Source organism: Pan troglodytes, chromosome 7, assembly GCF_028858775.2.
Source record: "Pan troglodytes isolate AG18354 chromosome 7, NHGRI_mPanTro3-v2.0_pri, whole genome shotgun sequence".
Classification (NCBI taxonomy): Eukaryota; Metazoa; Chordata; class Mammalia; order Primates; family Hominidae; genus Pan; species Pan troglodytes.
In genome coordinates, this window is record NC_072405.2 from 101330325 (window position 1) to 101342459 (window position 12135).

Genomic DNA, 12135 nt, shown 5'->3' on the forward strand with positions numbered 1-12135 from the left:
TTCTCTGCCTGTTCTGTTATCACATACATTGATTGTTTCCTCCTGTCTTAAGTCTTTATCTTAGAGCTCATGAGGTTTTAATTCTTAACACATGGGTCTTTTAACCCACCATTGTTCTCTCCCACTTAAGGTCTTGGAACTACCATTCAGAATTGAATGTTTCACCCAACCTGCTTTATCCAGCTTCCTTGTCTTTCTAGTCTCAGTTTACATATTAATAGTACCTTCTGAGACAACCCTCCTCAGACTCCTCCCAATCTTGTTTCTTTCTAATACCTACACACTTGTAATCACTTACTTGAATTTAGTTGTTTTTCATCTATTTTTTTCCATACTGTGTTAAGAGCTTAGAAACAAGAATTTCTTGTTCACTGCTCTTAAAATACCTAGCACATTGCCTGGCCTGTCTGCATTGCGTGCTTATCAGTTGAGAGGATAGGATATGAGTAAGAAGTTGCATTAGGTTAACAGACTGCTGGGAATAGAGAGATGGATATGATTTAGAATTGTGCTTGCTCGCAAAAGGCCTGCTTTTTAATTTACCTTGCCCTTGGATGAATTCTTCAAGTCTTTTGGTCAGTTGAAGGGAGAAAGGGAACCCAACAGAGCTTTCATTTTTCTTAACTTCCAATAGTAATGTTTCAGCTAATTTACCTTCACATACCAATTAGGGTAATGTCTGATTTTAATAAATCTACACAAATATAAGAATCCTATAAAATAAGTGTACAGTTAGAAAAAAATTAAAACCTTTGTTAATATACTGACCATGAAGAAGTTTTATAGTTGTCTTATTTCAGTATAATCAGGATGACTAGTAAGACATACTGGAACAAATTGCTGCCTTTCTATAAGGCTGCTGAATTTTTATTTCCGTGAATAGGGATGATATATAATCTAGCTCTTGTTTGTCACTCTTGTATTGACAAAAAGTCTTATTTATTGTTTATAATTTTAACAAAATATAGGATTAACATGGGGATCAATAACCTCAGTGCATGAGTTGATGAACAAAAATAATGACCTCACTTTAAAAAGTAAATTACATGAGTTTTTAAAATTTTTCATTTCATTTTATTTCTTAATTTTCTATTTTAGATTTAAAGGGTACATGTGCAGGTTTGTTACGTGGGTATATTTTATAATGCTGGAATGTGTGTTTTTATAGAACCTGTCACCTAAGTAGTGAACATTGTACCCAATAGGTAGTTTATCAACCTCCCCTACCCTTTTGGAGTCCCCACTGTCTGTTATTTCCATCTTTATGTCCATGTGTATCCATTGTTTAGCTCTCACTTTATAAGCGAGAACATGTGGTATTTGATTTTCTGTTTCTGTGTTAATTCACTTAGATAATGGCTTCTAGCTACGCCCATGTTGCTGCAAAGGACATGATTTCATTCTTTTTTTATAGCTGTATAGTATTCCATGGTGTCTATGTACCACATTTTCTTTAATCTACCAGTGATAGGCACTTAGGTTGATTCCATGACTTTGCTATTGTGAATAGTGCTTTGATAAACATGAGTGTAGATTTTTTTTGATAGAATGATTTCTTTTCCTTTGGGTAGATAACCAATAGTGGGATTGCTGGATTGAATGGTAGTTACATCTTTAGTTCTTTGGGAAATCTCCATACTGTTTTCCACAGGGGTTGAACTAATTTACATTCTCACCAACAATGTATAAGTGTTCCCTTTTCTCCATATCCTTGGCAATTTCTGTTAATTTTTGGCTTTTTAATAATACCCATTCTGACTGGTGTGAGATGGTATCTCATTGTGGTTTTAATTTGCAGTAAGTAAGGGTTTTTTTCACTTTGCCAAATCCTGATGGAAAAATTGCTGTTTTTGAATCAGGCATTTCCCCCACCCCCCACCCACCCCTACTCTTGTGACTGACATTGGAAAGGCCTTATATACCTAGATCAGAGATTTTCATCAGTGGCACTATTAACATTTTGAGTTGGATAATTCTTTGTTGTGGCATTGTAAGATGTTTAGCAGCAGCATCTCCTTTCTAAGTACTTGTATCATCCCCCTCCAAAGTTGTAAGAACAAAAAATGTCTCCCTGGGAACAAAATTGCCCCCAGTTGAGAACCACTTACTAAATCATAAGTTTTATTGCTAATGAGGTTGGAAAGTTCTAAAGAAAACCATTTAGATCACAAATTGGACACATTAGGCAGTTAGTCATCTACTTTACATGACTTTAGCAACTGCCTAATGCCAGACTTACATGAATCCCCTTTGAAAAAGCTGAATGGACCTTAACTTTTTTTCCTTTCTCTTCATATTCTTAACCACTAAAATGTGTTTATTTGGCTTTTGGGATTACTGGTGGTAGCATTCAGGATAGACTAAGTTGTGCTATGGTAACAACTCAAAAATCTTGGAGTCACATAACAACATGGGAGTGTTTCTTGTATTGTTACATTTTGCAAGTTGGCTGAGGGCTCTGCTCCATGATTTTGTGCTGTAGGACCCAAACTATTCAAGCTGTCACCATCTTAAACTTTATTAGAAGAGAGCATTCTGGAGGATCTCCCTCCAGCAAGTAAATTCTGTGGCTTAGCAGAAACACATCTCATTTCCATTCATTGTCGGAATTAGTCACATGGCTTCACCTAAGTAGGAAAGTGCCCAGAAGTGCAGTCCTACCCTGTGTTCTGAAGGCAGGGAGCTGGAATATTTGGTGAACATTACTAAGCATTATTACATGTACTGGAAATCGTGGTCTTTGGGTTCAGACTTATCATTTCAGTCTTGACCCTGGCACTTATTGACTAACCTTTCAGAGCTCCTGTTTACTTATATAAAATAGGAATAATAATGTTTTCCTAGTAGGAGAACTATAAAGATAAGTAGGAATGTTTAGATAATATATATAGCATATTCTATATAATTTATGGTATTTATGAGAATAATAGTTATTATTTTACAGGTTGGTTTTTGGTGTATTATATGTCACCTAAATGGGAGGCAGAAATGTGATAGGCTACTAATCTGTTTTGGAAAAGTGGGATTGTCAAGGTGGTTTATAAAGCAGAGCCTTGGAATGCTAGAATGAGGGGCCGTTTCACTGTTGCTCTTAGAATTAAGCATGTAGGAATTTAGTATGTAGTAACTTGTAGGACATAATGAGACCACTATGAGACCAAGAAATTATCTGATATAATAAGGTAAACATTCTAATAGTATTTCTGTTTTGCTTTCTACTGAATATCTCAAACTTTGATATTTATATTCTGTTTAGGATTTAGCTGTCAAGATTCTTGATTGACATAGAGGTTGTCAGGTTTGGTTTTGATATTCTTAAACTCTTTTGGTATTGTGGGTGAATTAATGTGAATTAAGAAAACACCTTTCCTAAGCTCCATAAAGAATATTCAGGTGCTTTAAAGAAATATTTTGTGTATGTTGTAATACATTTACAAAGCTTGTTTTAATTATTGCTAATGAATGACACCCTTTGCACATGGACCTATTTATTTAAACTTGTAATTTTGAATATATATTTTTTTGTTTGTTTGTTTGTTTTGTTTTGTTTTGTTTTGTTTTCTTTCTTCCTCCCCTCCTCCTGACTCAAAACAGTCTGGATTTGGTCTCTACCATGTCACTGAAACTGCCTCTAAGAGTAGTACCAGGAACTGCTCACTTATCCTTAACTTACTGGAAATCTCTGCTGCCTTTAGCACTGTAGACTACACCCTCCTTGAAATTATCTTTTTCCGTAATACTACTTGTGATGTTTAAAACTGAGTGTCAACTTGATTGGATTGAAGGATGCAAAGTATTGTTCCTAGGTGTGTCTCTGAGGGTGTTGCTGAAGAAGATTAACATTTGAGTCAGTGGACTGGGAGAGACAGACCCACCCTCAATCTGGGTGGGCACCATCTAATCAGCTGCCAGCATGGCTAGAATAAAGCAGGCAGAAGAAAGTGGAATGAGCAGACTTGCTGAGTCTTCTGGCCTTCATCTTTCTCCTGTGCTGGGCTTCCTGCCCTCGAACATCAGACTTCATTCAGCGTTGGGACTCTTGGACTTACCCTAGTGATTTGCCAGGGGCTCTTGGGCCTTCAGCTAAAAACTGAAGGCTGCACTGTTGGCTTCCCTACTTTTGAGGTTTTGGGACTCGGACTGGCTTCCTTGCTCCTCATCTTGCAGATGGCCTATTGTGGGACTTCACCTTATGATTGTGTGAGTCAATACTCCTTAATAAACTCCCCTTCATATATATATCCTATTAGTTCTGCCCCTCTAGGGAACCCTGACTAATACACTACTCTTTGCTAAACGGTTCCTCCTCCTTAGGTGCTGTTCTGGTCTGAGCCTCTTCCCCTGACTGTCCTTTAGGATGTTATCCTTGACCCTCTTTTTCACACTTACGTCAGAGCTTCCAAACTGCTGGACTGAATGTGGCTCAGAGACATACTTTGTTAGACCTGTGTAGTGATTTAAAAAAAAAAAAAAAAAAAAGATGTGAGGTAGTTGGTAGCTTTTAAGGGGAGATTTCACCAAAAATTCATATTTCCAGCTTCTTAAAAAATGTTGGAAGGGCTGTCTACACTGAGCCAGGATTTCCTTGTGGCAGCACTCAACAAGAAGCGAGCAATGGCTGGAGGTTTCAAACAGGGTTTCACCCACCACCATCTCCACCTGGTCTGCTAACTTAAATTTCTTATCTCAGTCAAAAATGCCTAGTTCCAGCTGGGCATGGTGGCTCACGCCTGTAATCCTAGCACTTTGGGAGGCAAAGCCAGTGGATCACCTGAGGTCAGTAGTTCGAGACCAGCCTGGCCAACATGGAGAAATCCTGTCTCTACTAAAAATACAAAATTAGCCGGGCCTGGTGGTGCATGCCTGTAATCCCAGATACTTGGGAGGCTGAGGCGGGAAAATCGCTTGAATTCGGGAGGCAGAGGTTGCGTGCAGTAAGCAGAGATTACACCGCTATACTGCAGCCTGGGGGACAGAGCAAGACTCTGTCTTAAAAAAAAAAAAAAAAAAAAAAGGCAAGCCTAGTTTCCAAGCCAAAATCTTGGCATTATCTTATCCCCGTTTTTGGTTTATTCCCTACTTCATTAGACTTTGTAGATGTTTGGCTATCATACTGGTCTTAGTTTATCTCAGTGTTCTATTTTGTAATCTATTCATTGCTACTTTTTGTTTTGATTGGCTACTTCTGTTTTCTGTGTTTAATACTTGGTAAAGCTTCCCAAAAATATAAAAATATGTATGTGTATTTGTGTATGTGATTTTAAGTAGAGTATTGAGAGATTCCTCTAGCCTAGTGGTAATTAAATGCTGGTCTGTAAACTGATCCCATTGGCAACATAACAACATTTAGTATAAGATAGTGAGATTTTCATAAAGCAAATTTAATCAATTTAAGAAACTTATGTATATGTCATCCTCTTTCAACAGAAGGGTTTAAAATGTCCTTACTTTTATGAATTTATGGTGGCAGTAGTTGAGAGTGAATAAAAAAATTGTCCTCACTTGACAAAATTAAGAGTTGGTAACTGTATTTCTTACAAATCTCTTTCTGTTTTAAAGTCTGTGAACCAGTAATCTATTTCCAGCCATGTAGCCAGTTTAAGGATCTCTTGTATAACATCTCCAACAGATCTTTATTTAGCCCCTCATTTGAACTTCTCTAACAAGAGTGTACTCAGATATCTAAGCAATAAGTTGAAGTAGTGATGGATAAAGAAGAGTATAGTGGCAAGAAGGTGGCATCAGGGAGACATCTTTGGCACAGTGGGCACATATTAGCACCTTAGATCAGCCTCAGGGGTAGTGCTTGCACACTTGAGATTTGTTAACAGAAAGTGGAACTCCTAATTTAAATGTGTATAGGAGATTGTACAAAAGCAAACCACTACCCTTTACTGAGCTCTTACTGTGTGCCAGGCAGTGTGCTAAATGCTTTAAATATGTGGCTTACTTATGCCTCAAGGAAAGCAGGGGTTGCTATTTTCATCCCTATTTTTTAGAGAATGAAAATGAGACTTGAAGAGGTTGAGAATGAATAACTTGCTTAAGCTACATAGCCAGTAAGTGACTCTAGAAGGCAGGCTAGAGAATCCAAAGGCTAGTCACATAGCTAGTAAGTGACTCTAGAAGGTAGGCTTTGAGAATCCCAAGCCCTTTAAATCAAACCTTCCATTTCCGTATTTAAAAAGAAAACTAACCAAGAGAAACCCAGTACCCTTCTTTATTACAGGACAGAATTTCTATAGCAGTTTTCAAGTACATGAAGCATCTGATCATGTTTGAAACTTTTACCCCAAGTCTCAGACCACATTTTAAATCACAAAATAAGCTTGCCAAAACAAATCAAGTAAGTGCATTGGTTTCTGCCATAACCTGTGTTTATGAACTCCTGTTTTTTATGCATTTTTCCAACTTCCAAAATTTTTAATTTGTCATGGGCCCTTGTCATATTAAGAATTAGCCAGATTATTTTGTATTATAAAGTGTTAATAAATGAAACAACCCTTCTCTGTTAATAAAATTAATGATTGTTTCAACTTTAGGGTCCTTGAGTTCCTAGGATGCTATATATTTTAGCATTCTTACAGCACTTTATACTTCCAGAATAGTTTGTAATCATTAGTTAGCTGTTTCCCACACAATCTCTGTGGAATAGATTGGCATTCTTTCTTGTTGTTTTACTGATGAGAAGAGAGATAGATACAGGCAATTTGACTGACTTTCTAAATTTACACAATAAGTCAGTAACCGTCTGGATTAACATTCAACTTTAGATTCCTAGTTTTTTGCTGAGTTCACAGGCTGATGCTGTCTCAAAAAGCTGGTGATTTTTTTGATTTGCCTGCCAAATGGATTGATTTCAGGTTGCTGGGAAAGCTCTAGATTCTGACATTCCATGAGGCTAGCCTATACGGCACAGAGATCAGCAACCCTTTCATTTTCAGCTGGTGTCCATAAGGAGTGTGTTTAAGATGCAGGTGAAAACTGAAAAGTTTGAAAGAGCAAACCCCATCTCTTTTTCTGAATCTGTCTTTCCTAGATTCTCAGTGTCTTAATAAACCTAGACCTGTGTCACAGCTGTACCCTGCTAAATATTACACAACTCTCATCTCTCCACATCCTAAATTGTGGCTTATCTAATGTTCCTACAAAGAGACCAGATTCTAGTCACAGTCTTCCCCAGGTTATACCTATCACTTTATCTCCAGCACCTGGAATAGTACAGAAGCCATCCCTGCCTCCGATCTTATTCCCTTAAACCGTTCTTTTATGCTACTAAAGTGAACTGCCACAAATGCAAATCTGACTACCACTTTCCTGTATCGTTTATGTTTTTGATTTTTATTTTTTGTATATTCTGATGTTTTGACATCTTAAAAAACCTTTCTGGCTGAGGAGGGGGTGCTCCTACTGGGGTTAGTTGGTTCTTAGAGATAGCAAAGGGCAGGTGCAGCCAGGAGCATGGCTTTGATATGCAAACTAACCAGTCCTAAGCCAGACCTCCTCTGTCTGACCCATACACCCCAGGAGACAATATTCCTTTGCTTTAATCATCCTAGGGCCAGGTACTCTGGAACCACCTCTAAATCCCAAAACCCACCAGAATTATTCACACTAGCCAGTCCTAAACTGTTTACCCTTTCCTGCTTTGTATTTTCCACAAGAACTCCAATAAAGGCTCTGGCCTAGACTTTTTTTTTTTTTTTTTTGAGACGGAGTCTCGCTCTGTCACCCAGGCTGGAGTGCAGTCGTGCGATCTCGGCTCACTGCAAGCTCTGCCTCCTGGGTTCACGCCATTCTTCTGCCTCAGCCTCCCGAGTAGCTGGGACTATGGGCTTCTGCCACCACGTCCGGCTAATTTTTTTGTATTTTTAGTAGAGGCGGGGTTTCACCGTGCTAGCCAAGATGGTCTCGATCTCCTGACCTCGTGATCTGCCCACCTTGGCCTCCCAAAGTGCCGGGATTACAGGTGTGAGCCACCGCGCTTAGCCCTCTGGCCTAGACTTTCTACCCTTGCTACTCTCTTCTACCTCCTGACAGTCCCCAGTCCTTTCCCACGTGGCCCTGCCTTCTGTTTCTAGGGATTCAAGTATAAATTTCCTTCATAACAATCACTTCTTAATCACTTGATTAAAACAAATTCTGGGTATATTTTAATATACTTTCTAACCTAATCCTTATGATGGCTTCCTATTCCCATAGGATGAAGTCTCCTTATTACGGCATTTAAAAGAGGTCTTTCGTGACAGGTCCTATTTACTCCGCCAGTGTCACCTCCCATCACTCCTTTCTTTAGATATATGCACTAGAATCAATTATTTATACTCCCCATGGTCCTGTGTATTTCATGTCCCTGAACCTTTTCTTCATGCTTTTATTTAAATGCTTTTCCACTTCACATTTATTTCATCATCTGGTTAGCTCTTTTTAATCCGTTATGACTGGACCCAGCAGTCAACAGCAGGAAATCTTCCTTGAACCAACAGATCAGACTCTTTGCCACTTTGTGTACTGTCACTTCTGCTAGATCTTCTCCTTTGGCTTCTCTGGATTTTAGGGAAGGCATAACACTGGGCACAAAAGTAACAACCATATATAGAGGGCTTAACCAGCTCCCATAGTTATATAAGGTCAAATTCCTGTAATAAAACCCATGTTTTATACAATTCCTAATGGTTTGTATTGTTGTTATTTTTTATTAAATCTTGATATACAATTTGCTGCTGCTAAGCCATGTAGTAGGAGCTTTGGAACTGAGCTTGAGTGTAAGTTAGAAGGGCCTTGAAGAGACTGTTAACAGGAGCCTAATGTCACTTCAGGAAGCTATTGGTGAAGGTTTAAACAAGGTGAGAGATATTATTGGAAGCTGGAAGAAAGGTGACTCTTGTGACATAGTAGCAGAAATTTTAGCAATGCTGGAAGAAAGGTGACTTGTGACATAGTAGCAGAAATTTTAGCAATGCTGGAAATTTATTTTCCATGAAACAGTGGAAAATAAGTATAGCTCAACTGGATGATCTCACTAAAGAGATTTCTAGGCAATGTCAAAGGTGCTATCTGGATTCTTCTAGCCCCTATAGCAAAAGACAAAAGGAGAAAGGCAAGCAAGATAAAAAATTGTTCGATATAAAGGAGCCACAACTTTTTGGGTTTGAAAAATACTTTTTTTCATTCCTAACCTCTCCAGACAGTGAATGATGCCAAAATTAAGCAATCTGTTCCAGACAGAGCCAATCCAGGGAACTCTCAGCAAAATGATGAAGATGAAAAGGCATGGCTATAAAGGGCTTTGTTAAGAACAGGAAGGTTAAATACGCTGTGTTACCAACAAACAATAGGGCCCCTAAAAATCTTAATGTCTCACGGCAGTTTCACATGGGAACCCAAGATAGAGGTGGGCCATCCGAAAGAGATTTGTGGGTGTGGTTTGTGTCTGATGGAGTGAATTATAAACTGTTTTAAAAGAAACCCATGAAGTTTTTAAAGGATTTGCATCAGGTTGGATTGAGAAGGACAATAAAATGAAAAGATAAACCTTCATGCGCTGTTAGTAGGAGTATAAAATGGTGCAGCCACTATGGAAAAGTCTGGCAGTGCCTCAAAAGACTAAACATAGAGGTACCGTATGACCCAACAATTCCACCCCTAAGTATATACCCAAGAGAATGAAAACATATCCACATAAAAAATTGTACACAGATGGTGTTTGTAGCAGCATTATTTGTAATAACCAAAAAGTAGAAACAATGCAAATGCCCATCAGCTGATGAGTGGAAATGTAAACTGTGATGTATTCATACAATGGAATATTATTTGACAATAAAAATAAGTGGAGTGCCAGTACATGCTATAACATGAATAAGCCTTTGTATTAGTCTGTTTTGGCAGTTCTATAAAGAAATACCTGAGACTGGGTAATTTATAAATAAAAGAGGTTTAATTGGCTTAGAGTTCTGCAGGTTGTAAAGTAAGTGTAGCAGCTTCTGCTTCTGCGGAGGCCTCAGGAAGCTTCCAGTCATGGTGCAAGGCAAAAGAGGAGCAAGGCACATTTCACATGGCTGGAGCAGGAGGGAGTGGAGGGAGGTGCCACCACTTTAAAACAAACAGATTTCACAATAACTCACTATCATGAGGACAGTACCAAGAGGGAAATCTGCCCCCATGATCCAATCACCTCTCAACAGGTCCCACCTCCAACACTGGGGATTACAATTTGATATGAGATTTGGGTGGGGACACATATCCAAAGCATCTCAGCCTTGAAAACATGCTAAGTAAAGTAAGCCAGTCACAAAAGTCCACATGTTATATAAATTCATCTATATAAAATCCCCAGAATAGGCAAATCTATACAGATAAAAAGTAGATTTGTAGTTGCCTAGGGTTGGGGTGGATGGGAGGAATGGAAAGTGATTGTTAAAGGCTTCAGGCTTTCTTTTGGGGATGATGAAAATATTCGAAAATGGATTATGGTGGTAGTTACACAAGTTGGTGAATATCCTAAGGACCATCGACTTGTATACTTTAAATGATTGAATTAATGGTATGTGAATTCTATCTCAATAAAGCTGTTATCAAAAAAGAATTAAAATGAGAGGCCCTTGGCACCTTGAACTTCTATGGACAGGAAGCAGACTGAGGAAACTACTTGGCAAACATGGGCTACATTTTATGGAAAAGGAAAGAAATTCAAGAGGATGGAATCAAGAGCCCAAACAGGGGAACCAAAAGCTAATCCCAGGCAGTACATGTGGGCTGGGTGCAGTGGCTCACTCCTGTAATCCCAGCACTTTGGGAGGCTGAGGCGGGTGGATCACCTGAGGTCAGGAGTTCAAGACCAGCCTGGCCAACATGGCGAAAGCTTGTCTCTACTAAAAATACAAAAATTAGCCAGGCATGGCAGCACGTTCCTGTAATCTCAGCTACTTGGGAGGCTGAGGCAGGAGAATTGCTTGAACCAGGAGGCGGAGGTTGCAGTGAGCAGAGATTGTGCCACTGCACTCCAGTCTGGGTAAAAGAGCGAGACTCCATCTCAAAAACAAAAAACAAAAAACAAAAATAATAACAACCTTGTGCCTCATTTGATTTCAGAATTGCTATGAACCTGTGGCTACTTTGTTCCTCTGATTTTTCCCTTTTTTTTTTTTTTTTTTTTTTGAATGGGACTAACTATTGCCTGCCCTTTGTTTTACCTATGTTGTATTCTAGGTATGTGTGGACAGATAACTTGTCTCTTTAGTTGATAGGTCTTCAGGTCAAGATGAACTGCACTCAAGCTGAACTCAAGGAACTGCCTCAGAGGAGCTTCATCTACCTTTGTACCTAACTTTGATGACAAGATCTTTGAACCTGATGTTCTAAATAGATGAAACTTTTGGGGAAGGGGGCTTTCCAGGAAGAGTGTCTCTGTTTTGCATATGGGAGGAATGTAAACAGCTCATGGCTACAGGGTGGATTGTGGTGGGTTTTAAAACATGTCCACAAATTTTTGGTCACTTGCCTTCAAGAGGCAGAGTCTAATTTGTCTTCCTTTGAATATGAGCTCATTTCTGTCACTTGGTTCTAATGAATAAAATGTGGTAGAGGTGATTCTGTATGACTTCTGAAGCAAGGTCATGAAAGTAATACAGCTTCCACTCCACTTTCTCTCTTGGGATGCTCAACCTTCAGACCAAGCCACCATGTTGGGAGGGAGTCCAAGCCACATTGGAGAGGCTACATGTAGAGGCTGACCACCCTGAGGCCCTAGCCAACAAGAAGTATCTACCACCAGATGTGGATTAGTGAACCTTTAGATGGTTTCTGCTGCAGACTTTGAGCTGCTATAGCTGTCACTAAGAGAACTATAGGCAAGCCCTGCCCAGATTAAGATTTGTCAATAAAGGCCGGGTGTGGTGGCTCACACCTGTAATCCCAGCACTTTGAGAGGCCGAGGCAGGCGCATCACGAGGTCAGGAGATTGAGACCATCCTGGCTAGCACAGTGAAACCCCATCTCCTAAAAATACAAAAAATCAGCTGGGTGTGGTGGTGGGTGCCTGTAGTCCCAGCTACTTGGGAGGCTGAGGCAGGAGAATGACATGAACCTGGGAGGCAGAGTTTGCAGTGAGCCAAGATCGCACGACTGCACTCCAGC

At 39.4% G+C, this 12135-nt stretch overlaps 1 protein-coding gene across 2 annotated transcripts in view; it reads left to right on the forward strand.

Moving 5' to 3' along the window:
• The window catches only part of LRRC69 (leucine rich repeat containing 69), a 134132-nt gene that overhangs the window by 3532 nt on the left and 118465 nt on the right, over positions 1-12135 (forward strand). The window lies entirely within an intron of this gene.